General features: G+C 45.6%; 1 protein-coding gene across 1 annotated transcript in view; it reads left to right on the top strand.

The window, feature by feature from the left end:
- The first annotated feature begins 353 nt into the window (after positions 1 to 353).
- LOC140398329 (parathyroid hormone/parathyroid hormone-related peptide receptor-like) overlaps positions 354 to 17,648 on the top strand; it is a 275,848-nt gene continuing 258,553 nt past the window's right edge. The window contains exons 1-2 of the mRNA XM_072486901.1: positions 354 to 453; positions 7,611 to 7,721. The gene's annotated coding sequence lies outside the window, so the exon portion shown is untranslated. The remainder of the gene's footprint in view (positions 454 to 7,610; positions 7,722 to 17,648) is intronic.

Genomic DNA, 17,648 nt, shown 5'->3' with positions numbered 1-17,648 from the left:
TTGCTACTTGTAGTTGAGCATATGTTAGTTTTACTCGGTGCAATACACAACAAGGGCTAAAGGGTGAGATAAGGGGTGAGGTTGAGATTAAGGGATAAGAGTAAAAGATTTTTTTTTAAAGCTTTCTTTGGGATGTGGGTGTCACTGGCAAGACAAGTATTTCTTGCCCATTTCTAATAGCGATGGGGCAAATGGTGAGAGAGTGGGGGCAAGGCGGTGTTTCAGAGGGTATCAAGGTCAGAGGTAGAACGTCAAAACATTACACCCAGAATTAGAGGGTAAAGAGTCAATGGGACTGTGTGAAATTTGCTTGGTTGATGGTGTTTCTGGTTTCTTGTTACTGATAGGTTGATGCTGATGATGTCATCACTAAGGAGGAGCAGATTTATCTTTTGTTTGAGGCAAAGCAAAACTGTGAAAAGAACCTGAAGACAGGAGCAGCTCTGAAAGCAGGTAAAACACAGATTAAAAATTCAGCTTTTAACAGTGCTTCAACCAGGAGAAACAGCCAAACAGGATGTCATAATATACATCTATGTATACAATGGAGTGCAGACAGGCACACAGGATGACCAGTAAGCACACAGAACAGAGCAGCCAATCACCAGACAGGACACGACCACTATAAAGCTAGAGGGTATAAGTTTTCCCGCTCTCTCGGGCCCCAGCCTCTGAGACAGTCAGAACTCGTGAGCTAGCCAATGCCTACACCATGTGGTAGCTAGGTTAGTCTGGTTAGGCTAATACCAGGTCTCCAGTCAAGTCAGCATAGTGTTGACACAGTTGGACATGTATAATAGTTTGGATGTTAAATAAAATCGTGTTGCATTTTATCAAGTGTTGGAGGTCTGTCTCTCGCTACACTGCATCAAGTGCAGTTCACCTTGACCCAGCCTACCCAACACATCATGACACCAGCTGTGAGATGCTGAAAATTTGACGGACCTACCTTGAGTGAATCCGCGCTGACCAGCAAACAGCCATCCGGTGACATGGAAAACGTCCGCCCTCCTCCGCAGCTCCGCATCGCCGGCAACCTCGGTGCAAATTGGAGGATCTTCAAACAAAAATTCCAACTCTATCTCGAAGCCACGGATCTTGAGGCCGCATCGGACGCCAGGAAAATCGCACTATTCCTCTCCGCAGCCCGGGACCATGCCATCCACATCTACAACTCCCTTACATTCGCTGAAGGCGAAGACAAGACAAAATTTAAAACAGTCCTACTGAAGTTCGACAGCCACTGCGACATTGAGGTGAATGAGAGCTTTGAACGGTACGTTTTCCAGCAGAGGCTTCAGGGTAAGGATGAACCTTTTCAATCCTTTCTGACCCATCTCCGCATCCTCGCGCAGTCATGTAACTATGACTCGACCACTGATTCCATGTTCCGGGATCAGATCGTTTTCGGGGTCCACTCCGATTACCTTCCCCAGCAGCTCCAGAAAGTCAGGCAGCTCACCCTCACCATCGCCATCGAAACGTGCATTCTCCACGAACATGCTAACAATCGGTACTCCCACATCAGGGCAGCAGAAACGGCAAAGCTAACCTCCCACGAGGTGGAACGGGTGCAGGCCATCGCACAAATGCAGGGCCTAAGTATCGACGAGAGTGGCCATTCCGCGCGCTTTTCCCGGGCCCCTGCGCATGCACGCCACGACCGAGGGGACGGCGAGACCGACAACCAGACTATGCAGGTGCATACGTCGTTCGACCGCACTGCCCATGCGCGATGGCGCACGGAACGCGCTGACGTTGGCGTCACGATGTGTCCGAATTGTGGCTCCGCCCATTTAAAGCGGCAATGTCTGTCAAAATCACGACGTTGTCTACAGAGTGGCAAGCTTGGCCAATACGCAACCCTTTGCAGATCTGCTCCACTGCCCAGCATCCAGCGATCCCACCCGCGGCACAGAAGCGTCCGGTCAATACAGCAGGCCATGCCAGAATCCGACCCCAACAGCCCAACAGATCCTGATGCTGCGTGCCTCAAATCTCCATACCGGGTGGGCATCATTACGAAGCATGCGCTGCCTTTCTCCAAGACAGCGACGCACCTCCCGATCCTCAGTGTGGATCCCGACGACGATTGGTGTGCTGTCCTCACAGTCAACAAGGCTCGCATCCGGTTCAAACGGGACACCGGCGCATTGGCAAACCTCATCTCCAAATCCGATCTCAACACCATCCGCGTCAGACCAAGCATTCGTCCACCGGCCTGCCAGCTCCTTGACTATAATGGCAATGCCATAGCTGCCAGTGGCTCATGCCAACTCGGAGTTTCCAATAAGTCATTTAAAGCGACACTGCGATTTGAGATCGATGGACCTGACAGTGCATCCCTGCTCGGTGCCCGGGCCTGCAAACTCCTGAACTTGGTTCAGCGAGTCCACACCATGTCATCCATGAGGCGACGGCCTCACCTGATGAGAACTTCCAGGCTGAAATTGATGACATCATCACGCAGTACCACAGCGTGTTCGACGGAATGGGCACACTCCCATACCGATACAAAATCCTGCTCAAACCAAACGCCACCCCTGTGATCCACGCACCACATCGGGTGCCGGCCCCCCTCAAGGACCGCCTCAAGCAGCAGGACCAGGACATCATATCAAAGGTCACAGAACCCATGGCTGGGTCAGCTCCATGGTCTGCGTCAAGAAACCGTCAGGGGAGCTTTGAATCTGCATCAACCCCAAGGATTTAAACCGCGACATCATGAGGGAACATTACCCAATACCAAAATGAGAGAAGTTGACCAGCGACATGGCTTCATCTTTATGAAGCTGGACACCTCGAAGGGGTTCTGGCAAATACAGCTGGATGCATCCAGCCGCAAGCTGTGCACATTCAATACCCCGTTCGGTCGCTACTGCTACAACCGGATGCCTTTTGGCATCATCTCTGCCTCAGAGGTATTTCACTGCGTCATGGAACAGATGATGGAGGGTATCGAGGGGGTGCACGTGTATGTTGATGATGTCATAATCTGGTCCACAACTCCTCAATAACACATCGATCGCCTCAAGCAGGTATTCCACAGACTCCATGAGCATGGCCTCCGACTCAACGGAGCCAAGTGCTTGTTCGGTCAATCAGAAATCAAATTCCTTGGTGACCACATCTTGCAGCAAGGCGTGCGGCCAGATGCTGACAAGGTCTCGGTGATCAATGCCATGAAGACCCCAGAGGACAAGAAGGCGGTCCTCCGCTATCTAGGGATGGTCAACTTCCTCGGAAAGGTCATTCCCAACATGGCGGCACACACCACAACCCTCCGCCATCTCGTCAAAAAGTCGACGGAATTCCAGTGGCTGCCCGCTCATGAGAACGAATGGCGTGTGCTCAGGGCAAAACTCACCACAGCCCCGATTCTGGCGTTCTTCGACCCTACCAAAGAGACAAAAATATCCACTGACGCAAGCCAGGACGGTATTGGGGCGGTGCTCCTCCAAAGGGATGACTCCTCCTCATGGGCCCCAGTTGCGTATGCCTCCAGAGCCATGATGCCCACTGAGCAACGGTACGCTCAGATCGAGAAGGAATGCCTGGGCCTCTTAACGGGAATCGACAAATTTCACGACTATGTGTATGGCCTCCCAAAATTCACGGTTGAGACGGACCACAGGCCACTAGTCCACATAATCCGGAAGGATTTGAATGACATGACGCCTCGGTTACAACAAATCCTTCTCTAGCTACATCGCTATGATTTTGAACTTGTCTACATGCCAGGCAAAGAACTCATTGTTGCAGATGCCCTTTCCAGGTCTATCACCACACCGTGAGAACAAACTGACTTTGTCTGCCAAATCGATGCGCAGGTGCAATTGTGTGCCTCCAACCTTCCGGCCACTGATGAGAGGGTCATCCAAATTTGTGAGGAAACGGCCAAGGATCCTCTGCTACAGCGTGCGATGCAGCACCTCACCTCAGAAATTTCAACCAGCTCAACCCAAAGAAACTCTGCAGCAACATGAGATAATGACCTCCCCATGGTCCAAAGTCGGTGTCGACCTTGTCCACGCCAAGGGGCGTGACTATGTCCTCCTGGTCGACTACATCTCCAATCACCCTGAACTGGTGAAACTGTCCGACCTCACGTCGAAGGCGGTGATTAAAGCATGCAAAGAAACGTTTGCCAGGCATGGGATACCGCTCACGGTAATTAGTGACAACGGTCTCTGTTTTTACAGCCAGGAATGGTCTGATTTTGCCCGCCTATACAACTTTCAGCACATAACCTCCACCCCCCACTACCCGCAGTCAAACGGGAAGGCCGAAAAAGGGATCCATATCGTCAAGAGATTACTATGCAAGGCTGCAGACTCAGGCTCCGACTTCAACTTGGCGCTGCTGGCAGACAGAGCATCCCCGCTGTCCACTGGGTTGTCACCCGCGCAGATGAACCGCACTCTGCGAACCACGGTTCCAGCCATCCATGTTCCAGACCTTGACCACCTCAATGTCATACAAAAGATGCAGCAGTGTCGGGCCCAACAGACATCAGCATATGATGCTCATGCCACGGATCTCCCCGAGCTGGTCCCAACTGATCGTGTTCGTGTGCAGTTGCCTGACGGCGGCTGGTCCGCCACAGCTGTGGTGGTCAAGCAAGTGGCCCCGAGATAGTTCCTCGTCCGCATGGCTGATGGCTCCTTCCTACGACGCAATAAACGGGCGCTGCGCAGAGTTCCACGCCCGCCACCCAACCATGATGTCCCACCTCACACAATGCTTCCTCCGGACGTGCCCTACCACGAGGCCAACGATCTACCAGCAATCCTGCCGACCTCTGCGACCACCACATTGGCGGCGGTCCCACCTAGGGACCAGGCGGCCCCTGATCCACTCTTGAGACGGTCAACCAGAATTCGTCGCCTGCCGCAGCGACTAAACTTATAGACTGAACCTTTGCACAGCTGTGTTACCTTATCGTTTTGACCCCTGTAAATATCGTTGTTACAGTTTAATCTGCCCTATATCTGCACTAGCGACACCTTCCTGTGTACATAAGGTCATTTTAGCACATTCTGAATATAGTCACGCACATATACACATCCACACGCACATGCACCTTAATATTTATTATCTCCACACACACAATATAGAAAAAAAAAGCGAGGGAGATGTCATAATATACATCTATGTATGCAATGGAGTGCAGACAGGCAGTGATTGACACACAGGATGACCATTAAGCACACAGAACAGAGCAGCCAATCACCAGACAGGATACGACCACTATAAAGCCAGAGGGCACCAGTTTTCCCGCTCTCTCGGGACCCAGCCTCTGAGACAGTCAGAGCTCGTGAGCTAGCCAGTGCCTACACCATGTGGTAGCTAAGTTAGTCTCGTCAGGCTAGTGTCAGGTCTCCAGTCAGTCAGCATAGTGTCAACCCACAGTTGAACATGTATAATAGTTTGGATGTTGAATAAAATTGTGTTGCATTTTATCAAGTGTTGGAGGTCTGTCTCTCGCTACACTGCATCAAGTGCAGTTCACCTCAACCCAGCCTACCCAACACATCACAGGATAGAAACAGAATTAGATTCACCTGAAAGAAAGATCAGTGAATAAAATCATGGACACACTGTGGCAAATACGATGGAAACTCAGTCTATTCCACACGGAGAAAGGTAATGAAATTCATTCTGAGTTTAAGGAGTCAGAGCCAAAGAGGAGATTTTTACCAAATCTCTTTGGGTCTTTAAATCTCTAAGGGTAACATGGTGGCACATGGTTATCACTGTTGCCTCACAGCACCAGGGAGGTGGTTCAATTCTGGCCTGGGTGGCTGTGTGGAGTTTGCACGTCCTCCCCGTGTCTGTGTGGGTTTCCTCAGGGTGCTCCGGTTTCCTCCCACATTCCAAAGAAATGCAGGCTAGGTGGATTGGCCGTGATAAATTGTCCCTTAATAATAATAATAATAATAATAATAATAATCACTTGTAACAAGTAGGCTTCAATGAAGTTACTGTGAAAAACTTTTGTCCAGGGGTGTGCAAGTTAGGTGGGGTTATGGGGGTAGGACGGGGGAGTTGGACTAGGTAGAGGATCAGTGCAGGCTCGATGGGCTGAATGGCCTCCGTCTGCACGGTAGGAATTCTCTGAGTTCTCAGGGGAAACTTCCACTCTCGTTAATAAAAAAGAGCAGCAAAATATGAAAAATATAGAATGGGAAAAGAACTTGATTAGAAAGTTAGAGGGGACATGACGAAAGTTAAACAGGGAAGAGATTTTGTAAACTCCAAAAGTAAGACGCAAGGACAGACAAAGCCAATTAAAGATGCAAAAAGAAATGGCTTGGAGCAATGAAGAGACTGTTTCAGTTATCACAGGGGAGTGAGATTATGAGAATCGGTGGAAAAGGTCCAAGGTTTAGCTGCATCCTAGAATGTTGAGAATAAATTTTGATGATCATCTTTAAAAGATGTGGAAGTTGTATGAGAGAACAGCAAGTGTAGATCTCTGTTCAACAAGAGATAAACCAGACAACTGTTGGTCAATCAACTAAACATGGCTAGTGGCTAATCTTCAATCAGCCTAAATACAGAATAAAGTAATATTCCTACAGCAGGATATGGATTGATAAGGGATAAAATAGATTTGTAAATGGCTCTGTCAAATTAATCCAGCTGTTTAGAGAACAGAAGGAAATTTATTGCTGAAGGGAATCTGTGGGATGTTTTTGGTCAGCAGAAGGTACATGATAAGGTGCTGGCAATATAGTTAAGGAACATGGTATTAAAGGGTAGCATGGTGGCATCGATTGAAGAGGAAATCTAACTGTTAATTAGGAGTGACAGTTCCAGGAACTGATTAATACAATTTTTTTGCACTCTTGCCCTCAAACTGCTGCAGTCCCTTTGGTGTAGGCACACCCACAGTGCTGTTAGCTAGGGACTTCCAGGATTTCAACCCAGCGATAGTGAAGGAACGGCCGATATATTTCCAAGTCAGGATGGTGAGGGGAACCTGAAATTGAGGTTTCCAACTATCATTTGCTGCCGTCCTTGCCCTTTCAGATGATGGGAGTGACAAGTTTGTGATGTGATGTTTGTGAGCAGCATTGGCGAATGCTGCAGTACATCTTGTAGGTGGGGCACACACCTCCCACTCTGCAGTTTGTGTGCTGGAGAGGATAAATGTTTAAATCAGTGGATGGATTGCTGATCAAATAGATTGCTTTTTCTAGAACAGTGTTGAACTTGGGGAGATGTTTCAGGAGGGAGGGTCTAGGTGAGGGAGAGTCTATGAATTGGGGAGATGGTTCACTCTGGAGAGCCTGTGAGTTGGGGTGTTGGAAGTGGAGATGGGAAGCCACAATACAGGAATGTGGGCTGGATAACAATAGCTGCACAGATTCAATCTGAGCTCTTGTGCTTTCAGATTGGAAAACCAGGACGTGATCTCTCAAGAGCCAACGCTAGGATTTTTATTTGTCGCAGGCTCCAGTTACTGTGTACTCCCTCCACATCTAGATGAGCTGTAACTGAGACTACCTCTACCCCTCTGGTTGATATCACTTTGAGCTCAATCATTTACTAATCTATGGCTTGCTGATATGTTTGTATAATGTTTTGTGTTTGTGTTTGTGCAGGTGTCAATTGCAGGTCTGAGTGGGATGGTATTGTGTGCTGGCCGGCAGGAACCCCCAACCAAAGTGTCTCAGTCTTCTGTCCGCAATACGTGTATGATTTTAACCACAGAGGTAACTGCTCACACTGGCTGTAATAACACTCTCTGTCACACTGACTGTAATCACACTGGTTGTAATCACATTCTCTGTCACACTGACTGTAATCACACTGGCTGTAATAACACTCTCTGTCACACTGGTTGTAATCACATTCTCTGTCACACTGACTGTAATCACACTCTCTGGCACCGACTGTAATCACACTCTCTGCCACGCTGACTGTTACCGCACTGTCTGGCACTGACTGTAATTAGACTCTCTGGGAATGACTGTAATCAGACTCTCTGTCACACTCACTGTAGTCAAACTGACGGTAATCACACTCTCTGTAACACTGACTATGATCACACTCTCTGTCACACAGACTGTAATCACACTGGCTGTAATCACACTGATTGTAATCACACTCTCTCACACTGACAATAATCACACGCTGTGTCACACTGACTGGAATCACACTGGCTGTAATCACACTGATTGTCATCACACTGACTGTAATCACACTCTCCGTCACACTGACTACGATCACACTCTCTGTCACATTGACTGTAATCACACTGACTGGAATCACACTGGCTGTTATCACAATGATTGTAATCACACTGACTGTAATCACACTCGCTGTCACACTGACTATGATCACACTCTCTGTCACACTGATTGTAATCAAACTGATTGTAATCATACTCTGTCACACTGACTGTAATCACACTCTCTGTCACACAGACATAATCACACTCTCTGTCACTGACTGTAATCACACTATCTGTCATTGACTGTAATCACACTCAGTCACACTGATTGTATTCACACTGACTAATCATACTAACTGTAATCACACTCTGTCACTGACTGTAATCACACTGACTGTAATCACACTCTGTTTCACAGACTGCAGTCACACTCTCTGTCACACTGACTGTAATCACACTGACTGTAATCACACTCTGTTTCACAGACTGCAGTCACACTCTCTGTCACAGTGACTGTAATAACACTGGCTGTAATCACACTGGCTGTAATCACTCTGATTGTAATCACACTCTCTCACACTGACAATAATTACACTCTGTGTCACACTGACTGGAATCACACTGGCTGTTATCACACTGATTGTAATCACACTGACTGTAATCACACTCTCCGTCACACTGACTATGATCACACTCTCTGTCACACTGACTGTAATCACACTGGCTGTAATCACACTGACTGTAATCACACTCTCTCACACTGACAATAATCACACTCTGTGTCACACTGACTGTAATCACACTGGTTGTAATCACATTCTCTGTCACACTGACTGTAATCACACTGGCTGTAATAACACTCTCTGTCACACTGGTTGTAATCACATTCTCTGTCACACTGACTGTAATCACACTCTCTGGCACCGACTGTAATCACACTCTCTGCCACGCTGACTGTTACCGCACTGTCTGGCACTGACTGCAATTAGACTCTCTCTGGGAATGACTGTAATCAGACTCTCTGTCACACTCACTGTAGTCAAACTGACGGTAATCACACTCTCTGTAACACTGACTATGATCACACTCTCTGTCACACTGACTGTAATCACACTGGCTGTAATCACACTGATTGTAATCACACTCTCTCACACTGACAATAATCACACGCTGTGTCACACTGACTGGAATCACACTGGCTGTAATCACACTGATTGTCATCACACTGACTGTAATCACACTCTCCGTCACACTGACTACGATCACACTCTCTGTCACATTGACTGTAATCACACTGACTGGAATCACACTGGCTGTTATCACAATGATTGTAATCACACTGACTGTAATCACACTCGCTGTCACACTGACTATGATCACACTCTCTGTCACACTGATTGTAATCAAACTGATTGTAATCATACTCTGTCACACTGACTGTAATCACACTCTCTGTCACACAGACATAATCACACTCTCTGTCACTGACTGTAATCACACTATCTGTCATTGACTGTAATCACACTCAGTCACACTGATTGTATTCACACTGACTAATCATACTAACTGTAATCACACTCTGTCACTGACTGTAATCACACTGACTGATCACACTCTCTGTCACACTGAATATAATCACACTCTCAGTCAAACTGACTGTAATTACACTATCTGTCTCACTGACTGTAATCACACTCTGCCACTGACTGTAATCACACTCTGTTTCACAGACTGCAGTCACACTCTCTGTCACACTGACTGTAATCACACTGACTGTAATCACACTCTTTCACAGACTGCAGTCACACTCTCTGTCACACTGACTGTAATCACACTGACTGTAATCACACTCTGTTTCACAGACTGCAGTCACACTCTCTGTCACAGTGACTGTAATAACACTGGCTGTAATCACACTGGCTGTAATCACTCTGATTGTAATCACACTCTCTCACACTGACAATAATTACACTCTGTGTCACACTGACTGGAATCACACTGGCTGTTATCACACTGATTGTAATCACACTGACTGTAATCACACTCTCCGTCACACTGACTATGATCACACTCTCTGTCACACTGACTGTAATCACACTGGCTGTAATCACACTGACTGTAATCACACTCTCTCACACTGACAATAATCACACTCTGTGTCACACTGACTGTAATCACACTGGTTGTAATCACATTCTCTGTCACACTGACTGTAATCACACTGGCTGTAATAACACTCTCTGTCACACTGGTTGTAATCATATTCTCTGTCACACTGACTGTAATCACACTCTCTGGCACCGACTGTAATCACACTCTCTGCCACGCTGACTGTTACCGCACTGTCTGGCACTGACTGTAATTAGACTCTCTCTGGGAATGACTGTAATCAGACTCTCTGTCACACTCACTGTAGTCAAACTGACGGTAATCACACTCTCTGTAACACTGACTATGATCATACTCTCTGTCACACTGACTGTAATCACACTGGCTGTAATCACACTGATTGTAATCACACTCTCTCACACTGACAATAATCACACGCTGTGTCACACTGACTGGAATCACACTGGCTGTAATCACACTGATTGTCATCACACTGACTGTAATCACACTCTCCGTCACACTGACTACGATCACACTCTCTGTCACATTGACTGTAATCACACTGACTGGAATCACACTGGCTGTTATCACAATGATTGTAATCACACTGACTGTAATCACACTCGCTGTCACACTGACTATGATCACACTCTCTGTCACACTGATTGTAATCAAACTGATTGTAATCATACTCTGTCACACTGACTGTAATCACACTCTCTGTCACACAGACATAATCACACTCTCTGTCACTGACTGTAATCACACTATCTGTCATTGACTGTAATCACACTCAGTCACACTGATTGTATTCACACTGACTAATCATACTAACTGTAATCACACTCTGTCACTGACTGTAATCACACTGACTGATCACACTCTCTGTCACACTGAATATAATCACACTCTCAGTCAAACTGACTGTAATTACACTATCTGTCTCACTGACTGTAATCACACTCTGCCACTGACTGTAATCACACTCTGTTTCACAGACTGCAGTCACACTCTCTGTCACACTGACTGTAATCACACTGACTGTAATCACACTCTGTTTCACAGACTGCAGTCTCACTCTCTGTCACACTGACTGTAATCACACTGACTGTAATCACACTCTGTTTCACAGACTGCAGTCACACTCTCTGTCACAGTGACTGTAATAACACTGGCTGTAATCACACTGGCTGTAATCACTCTGATTGTAATCACACTCTCTCACACTGACAATAATTACACTCTGTGTCACACTGACTGGAATCACACTGGCTGTTATCACACTGATTGTAATCACACTGACTGTAATCACACTCTCCGTCACACTGACTATGATCACACTCTCTGTCACACTGACTGTAATCACACTGGCTGTAATCACACTGACTGTAATCACACTCTCTCACACTGACAATAATCACACTCTGTGTCACACTGACTGTAATCACACTGGTTGTAATCACATTCTCTGTCACACTGACTGTAATCACACTGGCTGTAATAACACTCTCTGTCACACTGGTTGTAATCACATTCTCTGTCACACTGACTGTAATCACACTCTCTGGCACCGACTGTAATCACACTCTCTGCCACGCTGACTGTTACCGCACTGTCTGGCACTGACTGTAATTAGACTCTCTCTGGGAATGACTGTAATCAGACTCTCTGTCACACTCACTGTAGTCAAACTGACGGTAATCACACTCTCTGTAACACTGACTATGATCACACTCTCTGTCACACTGACTGTAATCACACTGGCTGTAATCACACTGATTGTAATCACACTCTCTCACACTGACAATAATCACACGCTGTGTCACACTGACTGGAATCACACTGGCTGTAATCACACTGATTGTCATCACACTGACTGTAATCACACTCTCCGTCACACTGACTACGATCACACTCTCTGTCACATTGACTGTAATCACACTGACTGGAATCACACTGGCTGTTATCACAATGATTGTAATCACACTGACTGTAATCACACTCGCTGTCACACTGACTATGATCACACTCTCTGTCACACTGATTGTAATCAAACTGATTGTAATCATACTCTGTCACACTGACTGTAATCACACTCTCTGTCACACAGACATAATCACACTCTCTGTCACTGACTGTAATCACACTATCTGTCATTGACTGTAATCACACTCAGTCACACTGATTGTATTCACACTGACTAATCATACTAACTGTAATCACACTCTGTCACTGACTGTAATCACACTGACTGATCACACTCTCTGTCACACTGAATATAATCACACTCTCAGTCAAACTGACTGTAATTACACTATCTGTCTCACTGACTGTAATCACACTCTGCCACTGACTGTAATCACACTCTGTTTCACAGACTGCAGTCACACTCTCTGTCACACTGACTGTAATCACACTGACTGTAATCACACTCTGTTTCACAGACTGCAGTCACACTCTCTGTCACAGTGACTGTAATAACACTGGCTGTAATCACACTGGCTGTAATCACTCTGATTGTAATCACACTCTCTCACACTGACAATAATTACACTCTGTGTCACACTGACTGGAATCACACTGGCTGTTATCACACTGATTGTAATCACACTGACTGTAATCACACTCTCCGTCACACTGACTATGATCACATTCTCTGTCACACTGACTGTAATCACACTGGCTGTAATCACACTGACTGTAATCACACTCTCTCACACTGACAATAATCACACTCTGTGTCACACTGACTGTAATCACACTGGTTGTAATCACATTCTCTGTCACACTGACTGTAATCACACTGGCTGTAATAACACTCTCTGTCACACTGGTTGTAATCACATTCTCTGTCACACTGACTGTAATCACACTCTCTGGCACCGACTGTAATCACACTCTCTGCCACGCTGACTGTTACCGCACTGTCTGGCACTGACTGTAATTAGACTCTCTCTGGGAATGACTGTAATCAGACTCTCTGTCACACTCACTGTAGTCAAACTGACGGTAATCACACTCTCTGTAACACTGACTATGATCACACTCTCTGTCACACTGACTGTAATCACACTGGCTGTAATCACACTGATTGTAATCACACTCTCTCACACTGACAATAATCACACGCTGTGTCACACTGACTGGAATCACACTGGCTGTAATCACACTGATTGTCATCACACTGACTGTAATCACACTCTCCGTCACACTGACTACGATCACACTCTCTGTCACATTGACTGTAATCACACTGACTGGAATCACACTGGCTGTTATCACAATGATTGTAATCACACTGACTGTAATCACACTCGCTGTCACACTGACTATGATCACACTCTCTGTCACACTGATTGTAATCAAACTGATTGTAATCATACTCTGTCACACTGACTGTAATCACACTCTCTGTCACACAGACATAATCACACTCTCTGTCACTGACTGTAATCACACTATCTGTCATTGACTGTAATCACACTCAGTCACACTGATTGTATTCACACTGACTAATCATACTAACTGTAATCACACTCTGTCACTGACTGTAATCACACTGACTGATCACACTCTCTGTCACACTGAATATAATCACACTCTCAGTCAAACTGACTGTAATTACACTATCTGTCTCACTGACTGTAATCACACTCTGCCACTGACTGTAATCACACTCTGTTTCACAGACTGCAGTCACACTCTCTGTCACACTGACTGTAATCACACTGACTGTAATCACACTCTGTTTCACAGACTGCAGTCACACTCTCTGTCACAGTGACTGTAATAACACTGGCTGTAATCACACTGGCTGTAATCACTCTGATTGTAATCACACTCTCTCACACTGACAATAATTACACTCTGTGTCACACTGACTGGAATCACACTGGCTGTTATCACACTGATTGTAATCACACTGACTGTAATCACACTCTCCGTCACACTGACTATGATCACATTCTCTGTCACACTGACTGTAATCACACTGGCTGTAATCACACTGACTGTAATCACACTCTCTCACACTGACAATAATCACACTCTGTGTCACACTGACTGTAATCACACTGGTTGTAATCACATTCTCTGTCACACTGACTGTAATCACACTGGCTGTAATAACACTCTCTGTCACACTGGTTGTAATCACATTCTCTGTCACACTGACTGTAATCACACTCTCTGGCACCGACTGTAATCACACTCTCTGCCACGCTGACTGTTACCGCACTGTCTGGCACTGACTGTAATTAGACTCTCTCTGGGAATGACTGTAATCAGACTCTCTGTCACACTCACTGTAGTCAAACTGACGGTAATCACACTCTCTGTAACACTGACTATGATCACACTCTCTGTCACACTGACTGTAATCACACTGGCTGTAATCACACTGATTGTAATCACACTCTCTCACACTGACAATAATCACACGCTGTGTCACACTGACTGGAATCACACTGGCTGTAATCACACTGATTGTCATCACACTGACTGTAATCACACTCTCCGTCACACTGACTACGATCACACTCTCTGTCACATTGACTGTAATCACACTGACTGGAATCACACTGGCTGTTATCACAATGATTGTAATCACACTGACTGTAATCACACTCGCTGTCACACTGACTATGATCACACTCTCTGTCACACTGATTGTAATCAAACTGATTGTAATCATACTCTGTCACACTGACTGTAATCACACTCTCTGTCGCACAGACATAATCACACTCTCTGTCACTGACTGTAATCACACTATCTGTCATTGACTGTAATCACACTCAGTCACACTGATTGTATTCACACTGACTAATCATACTAACTGTAATCACACTCTGTCACTGACTGTAATCACACTGACTGATCACACTCTCTGTCACACTGAATATAATCACACTCTCAGTCAAACTGACTGTAATTACACTATCTGTCTCACTGACTGTAATCACACTCTGCCACTGACTGTAATCACACTCTGTTTCACAGACTGCAGTCACACTCTCTGTCACACTGACTGTAATCACACTGACTGTAATCACACTCTGTTTCACAGACTGCAGTCACACTCTCTGTCACAGTGACTGTAATAACACTGGCTGTAATCACACTGGCTGTAATCACTCTGATTGTAATCACACTCTCTCACACTGACAATAATTACACTCTGTGTCACACTGACTGGAATCACACTGGCTGTTATCACACTGATTGTAATCACACTGACCGTAATCACACTCTCCGTCACACTGACTATGATCACACTCTCTGTCACACTGACTGTAATCACACTGGCTGTAATCACACTGACTGTAATCACACTCTCTCACACTGACAATAATCACACTCTGTGTCACACTGACTGGAATCACACTGGCTGTATTCACACTCTCTGTCACACTGACTATGATCACACTCTCTGTCACACTGACTGTAGTACGAAGTCTTACAACACCAGGTTAAAGTCCAACAGGTTTGTTTCAATAAACAAACCTGTTGGACTTTAACCTGGTGTTGTAAGACTTTGTACTGTGCTCACCCCAGTCCAACGCCGGCATCTCCACATCACACTGACTGTAACCACACTGGCTGTAATCACACTGATTGTAATCACATTGACTGTAATCACACTCTCCGTCACACAGACATAATCACACTCTCTGTCACTGACTGTATACACACCCTCACACTGATTGTAATCACAGACTAATCATACTAACTGTAATCACACTCTGTCACTGACTGTAATCACACTGATTAATCACACTCTCTGTCTCACTGACTGTAATCACCCTCTGCCACTGATTGTAATCACACTCTGTCACATTGATTGTAATCACACTGACTAATCACACTAACTGTAATCACACTCTCTGTCGCTGACTAATCACACTGACTAATCACACTCTCTGTCACACTGGCTGTAATAACACTCTCTGTCACACTGACCGTAATCACACTCTCTGGCACCGACTGTAATCACACTATCTGCCACGCTGACTGTTACCACACTCTCTGGCACACTGAGTGTTACCGCACTCTCTGGCACTGACTGTAATCACACTCTCTGTCACACTGACTGTAATCACACTCTCTGGCACCGACTGTAATCACACTATCTGCCACGCTGACTGTTACCATACTCTCTGGCACACTGAGTGTTACCGCACTCTCTGGCACTGACTGTAATTAGACTCTCTCTGGCACTGACTGTAATCAGACTCTCTGTCACACTCACTGTAATCAAACTGACTGTAATCACACTCTCTGTAACACTGACTATAATCACACTCTCTGTCACACTGACTGTAATCACATTGGCTGTAATCACACTGGCTGTAATCACACTGATTGTAATCACACTCTCTCACACTGACAATAATCACACTCTGTGTCACACTGACTGGAATCACACTGGCTGTAATCACACTGATTGTAATCATACTGACTGTAATCACACTCTCTGTCACACTAACTGTAATCAAACTGTAATCATACTCTGTCACACTGACTGTAATCACACTCTCTGTCACACAGACATAATCACACTCTCTGTCACTGACTGTAATCACACTCTGTCACATTGATTGTAATCACACTGACTAATCATACTAACTGTAATCACACTCTGTCACTGACTGTAACAACACTGATTAATCACATTCTCTGTCACACTGACTGTAATCACACTCTCTGTCACACTGACTGTAATCACCCTCTGCCACTGATTGTAATCACACTCTGTCACATTGATTGTCATCACACTGACTAATCACACTAACTAATCACACTAACTGTAATCACACTCTCTGTCACTGACTAATCACACTGACTAATCACACTCTCTGTCACACTGACTGTAATCACACTCTCTGTCACACTGACTGTATTCACACTATCTGTCTCACTGACTATGATCACACTATCTGACACTGACTGTAATCACACACTGTCACTGACTGTAATCACACTCTGTCACACTGATTGTACTCACACTGACTAATCACACTAACTGTAATCACACTGGTTGTAATCACACTCTGTCACTGACTGTAATCACACTGACTGATCACACTCTCTGTCACACTGAATATAATCACACTCTCTGTCACACTGACTGTAATTACACTATCTGTCTCACTGACTGTAATCACACTCTGCCACTGACTGTAATCACACTCTGTTTCACAGACTGCAGTCACACTCTCTGTCACTGACTGTAATCACATTCTCATCACACTGACTTCAATCACACTCTCTGTCATACTGACTTTAATCACACTCTCTGTCACACTGACTGTAATCACACTCTGCCTCACAGACTATAATCACACTCGCTGTCAAA

Source organism: Scyliorhinus torazame, chromosome 21 (genome assembly GCF_047496885.1).
Source record: "Scyliorhinus torazame isolate Kashiwa2021f chromosome 21, sScyTor2.1, whole genome shotgun sequence".
NCBI lineage: Eukaryota > Metazoa > Chordata > Chondrichthyes > Carcharhiniformes > Scyliorhinidae > Scyliorhinus > Scyliorhinus torazame.
The sequence above is the reverse complement of the archived record's forward strand: the minus strand, read 5'-3'. Positions and strand labels throughout refer to the sequence as shown.